The sequence below is a fragment of the Schistocerca nitens genome, chromosome 2, assembly GCF_023898315.1.
Source record: "Schistocerca nitens isolate TAMUIC-IGC-003100 chromosome 2, iqSchNite1.1, whole genome shotgun sequence".
NCBI classification, from domain to species: domain Eukaryota; kingdom Metazoa; phylum Arthropoda; class Insecta; order Orthoptera; family Acrididae; genus Schistocerca; species Schistocerca nitens.
In genome coordinates, this window is record NC_064615.1 from 180,879,075 (window position 1) to 180,896,849 (window position 17,775).

General features: G+C 41.9%; 1 protein-coding gene across 1 annotated transcript in view; it reads right to left on the reverse strand.

Annotated features, from left to right (window-relative positions):
- LOC126234309 (diuretic hormone 45) overlaps positions 1-17,775 on the reverse strand; it is a 108,260-nt gene that overhangs the window by 47,036 nt on the left and 43,449 nt on the right. The gene's annotated exons all lie outside the window — the stretch shown is intronic.

Below are 17,775 nucleotides of genomic sequence, written 5' to 3' on the forward strand. Positions count from 1 at the left end.
CCACCCTTAACCTTGATGACAGATTCCACTCTCGCAGGCATACGTTCTATCAGGTGCTGGAAGGTTTCTTGGGGAATGGCAGCCGGAGTGCTGCACTGAGGAAAGCTATCGATGTCGGTCGGTGAGGCCTGGCACGAACTCGGCGTTCCGAAACATCCGAAAGCTTTTCTATTGGATTCAGGTCAGGACTTTGTGCAGGCCAGTCCATTACAGGGATGTTACTGTCGTGTAACCATTCCGCCACAGGCCGTGCATTATGAACAGGTGTTCGATCGTGTTGAAAGATGCAGTCGTCATCCCCGAATTGCTCTTCAACAGTGGGAAGCAAGAAGGTGCTTAAAGCATCAATGTAGGCCTGTGCTGTGATAGTGCCACGCAAAACAACAAGGGGTGCAAGCCCCCTCCATGAAAAACATGGCAACACCATAACACCACCGCCTCCGAATTTTACTGTTGGCACTACACATGCTGGCAGATTACGTTCACCGGGCATTTGCCATATTGCCAACGGATCGCCACATTGTGTACCGTGATTCGTCACTCCACACAACTTTTTTCCACTGTTCAATCGTCCAACGTTTAAGCTCCTTACACCAAGCGAGGCGACGTTTGGCATTTATTGGCATGATGTGTGGCTTATGAGCAGCCGCTCGACCATGAATTCCAAGTTTCCTCACCTCCCGCCTAACTCTCATAGTACTTGTAGTGGATCCTGAAGCAGTGTGTGACGGTCTGGTTAGATGTCTGCCTATTACACATTTCGACCCTCTTCAACCGTTGGCGGTCTCTGTCAACCAACAGAAGAGGTCGGTTTGTACGCTTTTGTTCTGTACGTGTCCATTCATGTTTCCACTTCACTATTACATCGGAAACAGTGGACCTAGGAATGTTTAGGAGTGTGGAAATCTCGCGTACAGACGTATGACACAAGTGATACCCAATCACCTGACCTCGTACGACGTCCGTGAGTTACGCGGAGCGCCCCATTCTGCTCTCTCACGATGTCTAATGACTACTAGCCGGCCGCGGTGGCCGTGCGGTTCTAGGCGCTCCAGTCCGGAGCCGCGCTGCTGCTACGGTCGCAGGTTCGAATCCTGCCTCGGGCATGGGTGTGTGTGATGTCCTTAGGTTAGTTAGGTTTAAGTAGTTCTAAGTTCTAGGGGACTAATGACCACAGCAGTTGAGTCCCATAGTGCTCAGAGCCATTTGAACCCATCTAATGACTACTGAGGTCGCTGATATGGTAGGTGGTAGCACAATGCACCTAACATGAAAAAAGTATGTTTTTGGTGATATAAGGATACTTTTGATCACATAGTGTAATACAGTTAAAAAATATGAATACAATTAATAAACTCGGGCCCCAAAGTGCACCAGTGCTACGGGCCTCACGCGACTTTTAACCAGCCACGAATGGAACGCAGAAGATGCGTCTTTCTCGCGCATTGCTCAGACAAAATTTGAACCGTACTCATTTGCTTGCGTCCCTTTGAGATTGCGTTCTGGGTAGGGGCGCTCTCCTGCAGAATGCTGCAACTTGCGTTGCGAGCCTTGCAGTCAAAGACTCGACCCGGCCTCCTTCGCTGCTGCCTTTCGACGGCCCATTACCCATGCGCCGCTCTTCTCCGTGCCAAAGAGCAATGCTTTTCAGCGCTTGCGGCGTTTTCAACTTCTCTTATTCTCGTCTCACTGGTTTTCCTCGTCGACTACCCAGGCATTCGGAACCTGACCTCATACACTCTTGTCGTTTCCTGCTGACCGACACGGTCTAGAATTCAGTGCTTCGTATGTTTTTCTGCTTGTGATATGTGTACTGTTGAACATTAAGACCCCGGGATTGGTGATTTTTATATATTTTACATTTCACGGAGAGTGGTCTGTAGTATGTGGAAAGAAGTCAAGGATGTGTACTCCATTTAATTTGAGCGTAATGCAGTGAAATGACAATGAAAAGACTGTGTTACAATGCTAATTTTAATTATCAGATACCCTAAAACACTAAATTTCAGAGTTTCTATGAGAAAACTCTTCTATGGGGTAGAAGAGGTTTCCTAACAGAAAGGTCTTTAATTCAGTCTAAAACTCCAGCACATTATCTTCATGATGTTTAATGTGGTCTAGCAGGTTCTTGAATACACGATTAGTCGTATAACTGACTCCTTTCTGTACCATGAAAAGACTGTGTTACAATGCTAATTTTAATTATCAGATACCCTAAAACACTAAATTTCAGAGTTTCTATGAGAAAACTCTTCTATGGGGTAGAAGAGGTTTCCTAACAGAAAGGTCTTTAATTCAGTCTAAAACTCCAGCACATTATCTTCATGATGTTTAATGTGGTCTACCAGGTTCTTGAATACACGATTAGTCGTATAACTGACTCATTTCTGTACCATTGCTAACTCCTTGAAATCGTTGTTAGTATTTTTGTTCCTAGTTCACTATTCTGTGTGAAAAGAGAAATTGTATATTAGTTGTCAAAATACCCGGTTTTTTGAAGAGGACACTGCAGAATGTTCTAGAGTCAGCAACAGATTTTGTAATACTTATATCCACATACATATGGTGCATGGTGGAAGATACCTTGCACCACTGTTAATACTGTGTATTTCTCTTGAAAATTATTCTACACGTCATTAGTGGAAGGGAATATGCAAAATATCTAGTTTCTTCGTTTTCAGATCACCTGTTGTGCTGATCAAGCGTACTGAAAGCATAACTGAATTAAGGAACGTGATTAATTCGAGCCAGTAGTTTTTCCAATTAAGTATAGTCTTTTTACAGTCTAAAAATGTGACTCCACTTGCTGCATTTCATTGTCTGAAAAAATTATTCTTATGCCTTGTGGAGAACTGTGAAAAGTACTGAATGCGTGTTTTCAATCTTGTCGGAAATCAATGACAATCTGTTCGCAATGAACCATCTGTTGATGTTTTCGAGTATTCCATCAACTGCCTGTTCAGAACAGGGACTGGTGCTACTTTTTACTCTCGTATTTGTATCATCTGAAAAAGAGACTAAATTTGTGTCTACTGAAACTGGAAGAGGGACATATTTAAATATATCAGGAACAACACGGGACCCAAAATCGAACATCGTGGTACATCATGCATGATTGTTTCTAATTCTGAGTGCCTATTGTTACATGTTTGACATGGAACTGATACTTATTGCTTTCTGTCGTTCATATGAGATAAAAACCATTAACATTCTGAGCCTTCTGTAATGTTTACAATTTTGCATTATGGTATCATGGTGCACACTGTCAAAAGCATTAGCTCGATGGTATTGTGGCAGCACGTCCAAGTGAACGGTGTGCAATTGTGTCATGTTGTCGTTTGGAGGAAACAGATGAAACAGAGGAGTACAGGAAAATAATGTGCGTCGCCTACCTTTTTTCAAAACTTTTGCTATGTATGCTATGAAATGTATGATTCCGTGTTGTTTAATACTGTTAATCGACCACTGTCATAATATGAATTGTACATGTTCCATAACCCAGTTTAGGTTAGACTTGCAGGGAAAGAAAGTGCTACTCTGTCTCTCTATAAGGAACAAATGTGCTTAGTCCAGTGTTGTGCGTTCAGTTTTAGATTGCTTGTGGGTTGGCGAACAGCGTTAAAGAAACAACAAAAAAACAGAGAGTTTTCCTTTATTGCTTATTTTAGGTACTTGTGAAAACCGTTGCTTCAGTTTGAGCATTTTGTTTATCAGTGCAGGTGTTGTGTGTGATACACTACAGGCTTGATAGTTTACTATCTAAAATAAATAATGAGTACTTCATCTGACGATGAAAGACAGAGATTTTATCATTCTAAGTGTGTTACGAAAAGGCAAGTACGAGGGCGAATGGGTACATTCATAAAGAAATTAAGGGTTCGCTCTCACGAACTAGGAGAAAACTACCGCTGTAAGTAAAGGTGTTTTGAGCAAGCAAGTGCTGAAGAAACATCAAATATTGTAAGAAAATTTAACGATGTGGTAGACTGGAATGAACAATCATTGCATGTGACAGGCCTCCGTTTACAGAAGTGGATTAACAAAGAGTGAAGATGAAGTACAGCTTCGAGAGTGTAATTTAACTACAGTGTGAGACTGAAATGTGACAACACTGAGCATGAAATTCCCATATGCAGAAAAGCCTTCGTAGCAGTACAAGGAATAACAAAGCGACGAAAACTGACAATTCAGAAACTTACGAAGTTGGGCGAGTCTCCTAGCGATGGATAGGGTAAGCATGAAAATAGGCCATGGAAAATTAAGGAAGAAGTAGGAAATGCAGTTTATGATCACACTGATTCATGTAAGGGTAGATCAAGCCATTTAAGCAATGACTAGGCCAAAAGTTGTATCTCCGAGAGGAACTTTTGGTGAAAAAAATGAAATGTTCCAGGAAAAATAGCCGAACTTTGATATGTCATATGAAACGTGTAGAACAGTCTTCAGCATCAAATTAAATATACCTTTTGGATATCCAAGAAGTGATACATGCTAAACCTGTGACGTGTACACCACTGAAAACAATGTGCTGAATGCAAAATATTGTGAAAATTTAGATGATGACATGAAGACACAAGTATTGAAAAAAAATTATAAGGTCACCAGTGACCACAAGGTAACAAAGTCAAAGCTGAAACTTTTATTTTAGAAAGAGAAATGCTCGTTCAAGAATACGAAATTCTAATGGAATAGAAGCAATCTACATGGACTACCAAAGAAATTTATGCTTACCAAACTTAAGTACTAATGTTCTTTAGTACAAAAAGCACTTGCCTGTTTACTTTTTCAATATTCGTTAGCTTTCAAATGCAGCTTCGGTGTTATATACTTACAGTGAAAGACTGGAAGAAAAGGGGTCAATGAAGTTATTTCCTTTTTACATCTGTTTGCGTCAAAATTATTGGACAAGAGAGTCAAACTTCTTTAAGTTTTTTATGATTCGTGTTCAGACCAGAACGGTAATTACACTGTCTAGGGGATCTTAATTATGTTGTGAGTGAATCGAAAGTTTTAGAGGCAGTAAGAGTAACTTACTCTGTTAAATGGCACTCTTTTATGGAGTGTGATAAGTGAATGATCTACGCAGAAGCAGTAACAGAAATTGTAATGGACTGAGTATGGTTCATGGTTGCAGGTCGATGTAAACCTAAGTCTTTGATATTATGATGGTCAGTCAAGATACGATTCAAAACTGAGAGTCATTTTTGGAAAAGGAATATTTGAGGAAATGAACATTCCTAACAAGACCCATCAGAGAGAAAATCATAAAAAAACATCCCTGCCTCATTAAACATCGAGAAACTTATGATGGAGACTGGATTCCATTGGTGGTGAGAGTTTCTTAGCAAGAGAGCAAAATTATGGAGTATACCGATCTCCTGCATACAGAGATAATTAAATATTATTTTAGAATATTTTCATAAAATGCTAATAATAACAATAATTATAATTATTATAATAATAGTAATAGTCTTTACAGGTCCTCTGGCAATATCGAAAAAGAAATATCAGCACCTCCATGTTTTGAAGGTGTATTGTGAATAAGAAGCTAGAGTGTTTTACACATATCTTCTACACTAAGCTGAGAAGTGCATGTTGGAACAAAGTGAGATTATATTTTATTCTCAGTGCCACATTATCAGATAAAGTTAAAAAAGACAAATTATCTAACAAGATGTATCTTTATTATTTCAAACAAAGTTTTTCACTACAAAATATTCTGATACGTAATGTGTAACAAAAAATACAGTTCTATTTGCAATAACTTCCATTCCGCTATATACAGTAGCATGTTTTTCCCTTGTAATGCAAAACGTTACTTTAAATATCAGACCAATAAACTACAATTTAAATATTTAAGATATCAATTTATATTAAATTTAATCCTTGTAACATGTCCTTACAAATGACTTAGTATTAATTAATTTTATCCGTTAGTACCTATGAAATTCGGTTTTAAACCTTAAAATTGCTCGCCTGAATAGTTTGACAATGTGGAAAAGCACGTTTTTTTCCCTACGCTCATCTGGCGATGAACAATTTGCTGGCCCCTGCAATAGGAAGCTGTATTATTTGATGACCGATTTTGTTTTGATATCTACCTTTGGGAGATGATTTACGTTAATTGCATTTGTTAATTATAGATAGTGCAAGTAACTGTGGCAAATTTCAAACAAAGAGACTAAGTAAAGTAATTCCTTTAAGCTGAAATTAAATGAACGAAATAGCTGTACCTGCCGGGAAATTGTAGTTAACCATATAACGAATGTTCTTATTTCTGTAATATTCATCTGGTTAAGTTTAAAGTTAAATTTATGATGATTCTCTTTTACTAAATTACTTCTTTTACTAAATTACTTATGAATGTTTAAGGAAAACGTATTTCTACCACACACTAAGGTTTAAAAGCAGTACTATACCCTTTTAATAATTGGTGGTCACAGGGTCACTTTCATGGTGTTAGTTATTAAGGACCCTGAGACAAAGTGACGATTGGCAGGTAGGCGTTTACTGGTGTGCTTTAGCGAGCTTAGTTACTCTGTGGTATGCTACATTCAAGCGACTTGTGGGTTTCACGCTGCAGGTATGAAAATACAGGAATAGAAGTCGTGTGTATGTGTGTGTGTGTGTGTGTGTGTGTGTGTGTGTGAGAGAGAGAGAGAGAGAGAGAGAGAGAGAGAGTGAGTGAGTGAGTGTGTGCGTGGCTGGCTGTGGCCGAACTGTGCTGGACCAAGCATGTAACTCTGTCGTTTCTTAGGCTTACGACCAAAACCAGTTTCCTGATTCAAGGTACATGACGTCGCTGAAGGATCCTGTTCTGCCGAGCAAACAAGACGTCTGTACTCTCAGGTGCTAGTCGCATGGAGCCGTTGAAATCCGCCCGGAAATTGAGTGTGGTCGTTCTGAAGCCATCGATTTCATATTCGCATTAGTTTCGAGAGACCCCAAACAATACGAGCAGAAACATCGTGGAACAGTGAACTGCAGTCTCGATAGGACACAAACTGCTACTGTCTAATTTCAACACTTGCTGATATACATATTTCCCGAAGAAAGTCACTAACAACTACTTGTTTATAGGAGAGCTACCAAAGCGACAACCAACCGAAGCACGAGTCTGCTCACACCTATTGTCCTGTGCACAGTTGACACATCGCTCTGCTACCTCAGCCGCTGGCTACCAGTGACCTCGACGCGACAATTGCGGTCTATAACATAATTGTTGTGATTTGTTCTGATGTGCTTTCTCCATGCGGTGTTTTTCTTTTACGCTATATGTGAAATTAAGTATAGAATTACCTAATGAGAGTGATAATACTGTTATGACCTTAAAAAGCTATCTCAACACTCCATGTTAACGGCAAACTTATAAACGTACTCAGCACGGAAATGCACGGCTGCTGTTACCGTAACCATATCGCGCTTGCGTGAAACGACGATTCAGTGACATCGCCCCCTCCCCCCTTTCCATACTCAACTGTCTATTAGTTCGTTATTCTGATGCAAGTACAGTACATATCATGCCAATCTGACTTGTGTTGCAAGCCACCTTCATGGTGTTGCAGTTTTTGTCGGTAGATGGGTAGCAGTGTATTTACATACTTCAATGAATAATGAAAACAGCTATAATTAATAATGTATATTCAGTATTCAGTAAATAACATTTATTTACACCACATAATAGTTGTTGAACTACTGGTTTCACCATAATTATAATCTCAATATTTATTTTATTAAAACACAGGCGCTACGAGTGACTGTGTGATTGTGGTAGAGGAATGGGACGCTTCTACCCAGCTCATGTTCTTGTTGTTGTGGTCTTCAGTACTGAGACTGGTTTGATGCAGCTCTCCATGCTACTCTATCCTGTGCAAGCTTCTTCATCTCCCAGTACCTACTGCGACCTACATCCTTCTGAATCTGCTTAGTGTATTGATCTCTTGGTCTCCCTCTACGTATTTACCCTCCACGCTGCCCTCCAATGCTAAATTTGTGATCCCTTGATGCCTCAAAACATGTCCTACCAACCGATCCCTTCTTCTAGTCAAGTTGTGCCACAAACTTCTCTTCTCCCCAATCCTATTCAATACCTCCTCATTAGTTACGTGATCTACCCACCTTATCTTCAGCATTCTTCTGTAGCACCACATTTCGAAAGCTTCTATTCTCTTGTTGTCCAAACTGGTTATCGTCCATGTTTCACTTCCATACATGGCTACACTCCATACAAATACTTTCAGAAACGACTTCCTGACACTTAAATCTATACTCGATGTTAACAAATTTCTCTTCTTCAGAAACGATTTCCTTGCCATTGCCAGTCTACATTTTATATCCTCTCTACTTCGACCATCATCAGTTATTTTACTCCCTAAATAGCAAAACTCCTTTACTACTTTAAGTGTCTCATTTCCTAATCTAATCCCCTCAGCATCACCCGATTTAATTCGACTACATTCCATTATCCTCGTTTTGCTTTTGTTGATGTTCATCTTATATCCTCCTTTCAAGACACTGTCCATTCCGTTCAACTGCTCTTCCAAGTCCTTTGCTGTCTGTGACAGAATTACAATGTCATCGGCGAACCTCAAAGTTTTTACTTCTTCTCCATGAATTTTAATACCTACTCCGAATTTTTTTTTTGTTTCCTTTACTGCTTGCTCAATATACAGATTGAATAACATCGGGGAGAGGCTACAACCCTGTCTCACTCCTTTCCCAACCACTGCTTCCCTTTCATGCCCCTCGACTCTTATAACTGCCATCTGGTTTCTGTACAAATTGTAAATAGCCTTTCGCTCCCTGTATTTTACCCCTGCCACCTTTAGAATTTCAAAGAGAGTATTCCAGTTAACGTTGTCAAAAGCTTTCTCTAAGTCTACAAATGCTAGAAACGTAGGTTTGCCTTTTCTTAATCTTTCTTCTAAGATAAGTCGTAAGGTTAGTATTGCCTCACGTGTTCCAACATTTCTACGGAATCCAAACTGATCTTCCCCGAGGTCCGCTTCTACCAGTTTTTCCATTCGTCTGTAAAGAATTCGCGTTAGTATTTTGCAGCTGCGACTTATTAAACTGATAATTCGGTAATTTTCACATCTGTCAACACCTGCTTTCTTTGGTATTGGAATTATGATATTCTTCTTGAAGTCTGTGGGTATTTCGCCTGTCTCATACATCTTGCTCACCAGATGGTAGAGTTTTGTCATGACTGGCTCTCCCAAGGCCATCAGTAGTTCTAATGGAATTTTGTCTACTCCCGGGGCCTTGTTTCGACTCAGGTCTTTCAGTGCTCTGTCAAACTCTTCACGCAGTATCTTATCTCCCATTTCATCTTCATCTACATCCTCTTCCATTTCCATAATATTGTCCTCAAGTACATCGCCCTTGTATAAACCCTCTATATACTCCTTCCACCTTTCTGCCTTCCCTTCTTTGCTTAGAACTGGGTTGCCATCTGAGCTCTTGATATTCATACAAGTGGTTTTCTTCTCTCCAAAGGCCTCTTTAATTTTCCTGTAGGCAGTATCTATCTTACCCCTAGTGAGACAAGCCTCTACATCCTTACATTTGTCCTCTAGCCATCCCTGCTTAGCCATTTTGCACTTTCTGTCGATATCATTTTTGAGACGTTTGTATTCCCTTTTTGCCTGCTTCATTTACTGCATTTTTATATTTTCTCCTTTCATCAATTAAATTCAATATTTCTTCTGTTACCCAAGGATTTCTAATAGCCCTCGTCTTTTTACCTACTTGATCCTCTGCTGCCTTCACTACTTCATCCCTCAGAGCTACCCATTCTTCTTCTACTGTATTTCTTTCCCCCATTCCTGTCAATTGTTCCCTTATGCTCTCCCTGAAACTCTCTACAACCTCTGGTTCTTTCAGTTTATCCAGGTCCCATCTCCTTAAATTCTCACCTTTTTGCAGTTTCTTCCGTTTCAATCTGCAGTTCATAACCAATAGATTGTGGTCAGAATCCACATCTGCCCCTGGAAATGTCTTACAATTTAAAACCTGGTTCCTAAATCTCTGTCTTACCATTATATAATCTATCTGATACCTATTAGTATCTCCAGGATTCTTTCAGGTATACAACCTTCTTTTATGATTCTTGAACCAAGTGTTAGCTATGATTAAGTTATGCTCTGTGCAAAATTCTACAAGGCGGCTTCCTCTTTCATTTCTTCCCCCCAATCCATATTCACCTACTATGTTTCCTTCTCTCCCTTTTCCTACTGACGAATTCCAGTCACCCATGACTATTAAATTTTCGTCTCCCTTCACTACCTGAATAATTTCTTTTATCTCTTCATACATTTCATCAATTTCTTCATCATCTGCAGAGCTAGTTGGCATATAAACTTGTACTCATATTAAATAATAAAAATGACCCAGAAGGTACCCAGACACTGAGGTAGGGAGAGGGAAACTCACGTTAATTTCGTGGTGAATGACGAAATAGTTTTGACATTTTAGGACTAATGTGCACTTGCTACTAGCCACTGCCCATTGTATGTTCTGGCATGGTTGAAATTATAGTGAGGTAATACGTCCGTCCTTTTGGTGGAGCAGGATGAGATTTCTGTTAGATTTTCCCCCCCTAGGAATGGCACCTTTTCTCCCGTCTCCTTGTTGTGTAATTCTTGAAAATGACTAATTAGTCCCGTAGCCGTTTGTGCACATGTGTCAGGTTTGTCTATGTTTTGAAATTAAGAAAACTGTTGAGTAAAGCAAGTTGAACGTCATAACACAATCAAAATTTTTCCGTGCAGTGTCCTTCAAACTATTCAGACACAGTTTGGGAACGATGGGCTGGTGCATTGTCTTCCTTAACGTACAGGTCGCCTGGAGAGTGAAGGGGTCAAACAAACAACTTTTACAGATGATACGTTTCTTTTCCAATCACAGATGACAGGCGATGATAGTTGTCAGTGACCCCAAATAAACATACCCCAGACGTGAATATCATCGCCACATGCTTGAACGTTGGCAAGAGGGGCTCGTCATCCAGCTTGTTTCTCTACATGCTCGTAATGCTGCCAGTGGCGTGTGCCAACATCTGCAGCGACTCACCAGTGCAGATGATATTTTTCCTTCCGTCAAGCCACTGGCCTATACGAATGTCTATACCACGTGACGTACTTTGAGGATAGGTACACTTGACACGCAATGGGATCTCTAAACCAGAGCGAGCAAGTGAATATGAATGGTACGGCTGCTCCACAGTTGTTGTCCATCAATGAACTGGTGAGTGATTTGCTGCACTGTGACCCATCAGTCCGTTGACTGTCGAAGTCAAATCTTGTTATCAACACATTATGGCAACGGCAATTGACTGTTGGCGGTAGTTTTTGCCGAACCGAGAAATTTACGTCACATTCTTGACACAGTGGCTCTTGAAAAGCTCTGTGCACGACCTTTGATGTGGAGGGCCCCATGGTCAGTCATCCGCGAACGGGCCAAAAACTGAGATGAAATCAAGCATCTTGCACATCCTGCACTCTACGGTCGCACCTACAAGGTCTGACGACATTCCAGTAAAGTGACAAGCCGAACTAAAAAAAAAAAAAAAAAAAAAAAAAAAAAAAAAAAAAATTTGAAGCATCCACTTAGCCACTATGAGCGGCTGTGTAAATAATTGCAGCTGGAATTCCCCGTGCCGGCCGCGGTGGTCTCGCGGTTCTAGGCGCGCAGTCCGGAACCGTGCGACTGCTACGGTCGCAGGTTCGAATCCTGCCTCGGGCATGGATGTGTGTGATGTCCTTAGGTTAGTTAGGTTTAAGTAGTTCTAAGTTCTAGGGGACTAATGACCGCAGCAGTTGAGTCCCATAGTGCTCAGAGCCATTTGAACCATTTTTGGAATTCCCCGTGACAAGTAGAAGGGCCGATAGGGTACATTAGTGCTGTTCGTGTTTAATGTTGTTACCAGACCTGGGGAAGTACAGGGTCTAAATTTTAAGTTGACAAACCAGAATAAATCGAAAAATAAGGCCTCACACGAAAAAATGTGTAGAATCCAAAATTGATTATTTTCTAGGGGGACATCTGCTGGTGCAAAAATTAGGCCGCCACCCCAGCCCCCTGGGGGTAGGGCGGGAGGCAACTTTAAAACTTCAAATGGGAATCCTCATTTTTTATAGCAGAATCAGATTCTACATAAAAAACTCCGTATATTTTGTCTGAAACATTTGTTTTGATTCTTGGCGCAGTAATTAAAGAAAATCCATGTTCTCATTTTTGCGTGGAAAATGGTCACGGATAAATAAAAAATACTTATTTACTTCGTAAATTTAGATTCGCTAAAACAAACTCTCCCTCTCTCCCCATAGGGTGGGGTTTGAGAGAGAGGAATTAGAGTTTTACAAATGTTGATGCAAATATTAATTTTTCCGCAGATTCGGATAAGTTTTGTCAATATTTGTAAAACTCTAATTCTTCTCTCTCAAACCCCACCCTATGGGGAGAGAGGGAGAGTTTTAGTTGTAGCGAATCATAATTTACGATGTAAATAAGTTTTTTTTATTTATCTGTGACCATTTTCCACGCAAAAATGAGTACATGGATTTTCTTGAATTACAGTGCCAACTACCGAGAATCAAAACAAATGTTTAAGACAAAATGTACGGAGTTTTTTATGTAGAATCTGATTCTACAATAAAAAATGGGGGTTCCTATTTGAAATTTTAAAGTTGCCTCCCTCCCCACTCCCAGGAGGCTGGGGTGGCGGGCTAATTTTAGCACCAGAAGATGTCCTCCTCGAAAATAATCAACTTTGGATCTACACATTTTTTCGTGTGAAGCTTATTTTTCGAGTTATTCTGGTCTGTCAGCTTAAAATTTACACCCTGTATATAGGGAGACGCGAGCAGCGTCAGATATTGAGTGATCTCGGTGAAGGACTTGCAGATGCGCTTACTTGTGTGAGACAACACTATCAGCATCTAACAAAATTTGAAAGGGGCCTCGTTATGGGTCTCCATTTGGCCGACTGGCAGAATCGTGCAGTGCTGATTGATACTGATCCGGTCGACCACGCCTGACCACCACAAGGGATGTTTACCGTACTGTGCCCCAAGCACATCGTAACCCTTACTCATCTGCGCCCGCTGTCAAAGAACAATTATGGACTCCCTGCAAGATACTGAGTCATCCCGCACCATTGGCTGGAGAAAAAAAGCAGCCGAACTAGGGAATTACCGTCCGATGAGTAGGCTGCTATTACCACCAGGACCAAATGGCTGTGTATGGAGTGGTGTCATGACCGGGAAGATGGCTGATGACGAATGGGACCGCATGTGTTTAAAGATGAATCACAGTTCTGCACTAACCCAGGTGAATACCATCAGCGAGTATGGCGGCAAGTTGGGGAGGGTCCCATTCTTCCAATATTTTGAAGAGGCACAGCCGTGTTACTCCTGGTGTCATAGTGTGGGGGCCCATCTGCCTTCAGGTTACGGCTAATAGCGAATGAGGGAGCTCTGAGGGTACGTCATGGACATCCTGCGCCTATTGTGTTACCTCTCATGCAATAATATCGTGATGGCATTTTTCAACAGGACAATGCTTGTGCACACAAGACACTTGTGTCCATGAACTGTCTGTATGTTGTTGAGGTAATTCCGTTGCCGGCAAGATTCCCAGATCTGTCCCCTAAAGAATATGTGTGGAACCAGATGGGACGACAACTCTGTCCCAGTGTCTGTGCTCAAGATATCAACGACGAGGATGAGATTTTCACTCTGCAGCGGAGTGTGCGCTGATATGAAGCTTCCTGCCAGATTAAAACTGTGTGCCGGACCGAGACTCGAACTCGCGACTTTTGCCTTTCGCCGGCAAGTGCTCTACCAACTGAGCTACCCAAGCACGACTCACTCCCCGTCCTCACAGCTTTACTTCTGCCAGTATCTCGTCTCCTACCTTTCAAACTTTACAGAAGCTCTCCTGGTAGAGCAGCCAGGAAGTTTCATATCAGCGCACACTCCGCTGCAGAGTGAAAATGTCATTCTGGAAACATCCCCCAGGCTGTGGCTAAGCCATGTCTCCGCAATATCCTCTCTTTCAGGAGTGCTAGTTCTGCAAGGTTCGCCGGAGAGCTTCTGTAAAGTTTGGAAGGTAGGAGACGAGATACCGGCAGAAGTAAAGCTGTGAGGACGGGGCGTGAGTCGTCCTTGGGTAGCGCAGTTGCTAGAGCACTTGCCTGCGAAAGGCAAAGGTCCCGAGTTCGAGTCTCGGTGCGGCAGACAGTTTTAGTCTGCCAGGAAGTTTCATCAACGACTAGTTACAACAGTTATGAGACAGCTCGCCACAGGAGAGGACGCAACGGCCTTATGACACACTTTCCAACCGAATCGGTGCAAGCATCCACGCCACGGTGGTGCACACTGCCAAGTTCTGTGTTAGTTTTATTCGATTTTGTAATCATTACAATAAAATACAAACCTCTCAACCCACTAAGTTTCATTACGTTTCGTCCATCCCTTCTGGGTGCTCGACTTTTTATATACCAGTCAGTGCGTATCATTCGCCGTGGATACAGGATGATTCTCTGATTCTCCGTCAACTGAACCAGCTGTCTCTAATTCAGTTGCTCATTAAAGTAACTAATTCAGTGATCAAGCCCTGTAAACTATAGGATGCTTATCAGCCGCAGACTCAATGTCTGTGAATAGCGTCATTCAGTGTAATAGTGAGAGGCATCCGGTCAGCACATAGCTCCCACAGCCGTTGTCAGCCCCCCAAATTTGGATATGCGACTTCCGTATTAAAGCAGCTTCTTCATTAGTCTCACAACGCTGAAACCCATTCGAGTCCTCCCACCGAGGAAAAATTCCTGCACTACGGCGAATCGAGCCGGTGTCCCCCGCATGGCAGTCAGACATATCGGTGTACATTAAGCACATAACTCTAAAATCTCAATGGCCACTGAGAATAAAGTAAGCGACTGGTGACGGACGATACGCACTTGTTAAAAGCGACAGAATACGAAATAATGGTAATACCGATTGATGTCGTCAGTGTTATACGGAAGCAGGACCACTCACAAGAAAAGCTCTACCAATTGGTTTAAATGGCTCCAAGCACTATGGGACTTAACATCTGAGGTCATCCGTCCCCTAGACTTAGAACTACTTAAACCTAACTAATCTAAGGAAATCACACACAGCCGTGGCCGAGGCAGGATTCTAACCTGCGACAGTAGCAGCAGCGCGGTTCTGGACTCAAGCGCCTAGAACTCCTCGGCCACAGCGGCCGGCAAAAGCTCTTCGTAGAGTTATTCTGGATTAGTGTAGTTCATCCTATAAATGTTCTTCACAACGGAAAGCCAAATAATAATGCCTCTGTTTATCTGCTGTATCATTACCAAGAACTATGGTACAGATTCTAATGGTATTGAGAAACAGATGAAATCGCTATAAATCAAGACCCCATTGGAATCTTAGTGCAGCTGATATAAAAAAGATCCTCAGATATTAAATAACCGTTTCCTGCGTATGGTATTGCGTCATATTGTAAAAAAAAAGCTAACAACAACAACAGCTATTGCTGATGAAACCAACGTTTCGGCCACTGTTACAGTGGCCTTCTACTGAACCACTAACCCCAAATAATGGCTACTGTAAGAGTGGACGAAACATTGGTTTCACCAGTAATAGCTTTCGTTTTTAACAATATGACGAGATACCGTACCCAGAAAACTTTTGTGCCTGCAGAAATACTGACCATATGAAACCAGACTCCTATGTTTCGTACATCATCTACCACAAAGTACAGACTGAATTAACTTGGTGGATCCGATGTGAGTTGAGTTTTAGAAAGCTTAAGATTCGGTATTGCACTGTAGACACCTAAATGCATTGATGGGCGACACTATTTACAGTTTCTTCCCAGTCGGAAACAAACGCTGTCGTCGGCGGATAGCCATCAGTAAAAAGGAAGAAACTTCTACGTTTTGTGTTTTGTTGACATATGCCTTCAGCCCGCAGCACAAATTCGGACTGGACGAGGCAAGGAATCCGCCATAGCGTGCTTCGCCTCGAGTAATTTACGGAAAGTACGGGAAGCGCCTGCCGCTTGGGTTCTGAGGCCATCCTTGGTTCCTTCCGGCGGCTGGCTGATTTGGTGAAGACAACCAGCATCGCACGCGGAGTGCAAGCTGAGCTTAATATCTGCAGCATAGTGCCCAGAGTCGATCGCGGTCCTCTGGTTTGGAGCCGTGTGGAGGGTCTAAACCAGAGGCTCAGACGACTCTGCGACTATAATGGTTGCAAATTCATCGACCTCCGTTATTGGGTGGAGAACTGTAGGGCCCCCCTAGACAGGTCAGGCGTGCACTACACACCGGAAGCAGCTACTAGGGTAGCAGAGTACGTGTGGCGTGCACACGGGGGTTTTTTAGGTTAGAGGGACCCTCCCTTGGGCGAAACGATAAAATACCTGACGGCTTACCAGAGAGAACATCAGCATCGTTGATAAAGAACGTCCGTCCTCAGAGACCAAAAACAGGAAAAGTTAACGTAATATTGGTAAACTGCAGGAGTATCCAGGGCAAGGTTCCTGAATTAGTATCGCTTATTGAAGGAAATAGTGCGCATATAGTATTAGGAACGGAAAGTTGGTTAAAACCGGAAGTGAACAGTAACGAAATCCTAGACACAGAATGGAATATATACCGCAAGGATAGGATAAACGCCAATGGTGGAGGAGTATTTATAGCAGTAAAGAATTCAATAATATCCAGTGAAGTTATTAGCGAATGCGAATGTGAAATAATCTGGGTTAAGTTAAGTATCAAAGGTGGGTCAGATATGATAGTCGGATGCTTCTATAGACCACCTGCATCAGCAACCGTAGTAGTTGAGCGCCTCAGAGAGAACCTGCAGAACGTCGTGAAGAAGTTTCGTGATCATACTATTGTAATAGGGGGAGACTTCAATCTACCAGGTATAGAATGGGATAGTCACACAATCAGAACTGGAGCCAGGGACAGAGACTCTTGTGGCATTATCCTGACTGCCTTGTCCGAGAATTACTTCGAGCAGATAGTTAGAGAACCAACTCGTGAAGCTAACGTTTTAGACCTCATAGCAACAAATAGACCGGAACTTTTCGACTCCGTGAATGTAGAAGAGGGTATCAGTGATCATAAGTCAGTGGTTGCATCAATGACTACAAGTGTAATAAGAAATGCCAAGAAAGGAAGGAAAATATATTTGCTTAACAAGAGTGATAGGGCACAAATCGCAGAATATCTGAGTGACCACCATCAAACGTTCATTTCTGAGGAAGAGGATGTGGAACAAAAATGGAAAAAATTCAGAAACATCGTCCAGTACGCCTTAGATAAGTTCGTACCGACTAAGGTCCAAAGCGAGGGGAAAGATCCACCGTGGTATAACAATCATGTACGAAAGGTACTACGGAAACAAAGAAAGCTTCATCATAGGTTTAAGAGTAGTCGAATCATAGCTGATAAGGAAAAGCTGAACGAAGCGAAAAAGAGCGTAAAGAGAGCAATGAGAGAAGCATTCAACGAATTCGAACATAAAACATTGGCAAACAATCTAAACAAGAACCCTAAAAAGTTTTGGTCATATGTAAAATCGGTAAGCGGATCTAAATCCCCTATTCAGTCACTCGTTGACCACGATGGCACCGAAACAGAGGACGACCGAAGAAAGGCAGAAATACTGAATTCAGTGTTCCGAAACTGTTTCACTGCAGAAAATCGTAACACGGTCCCTGACTTCAGCCGTCGCACGGACGCCAAAATGGAAA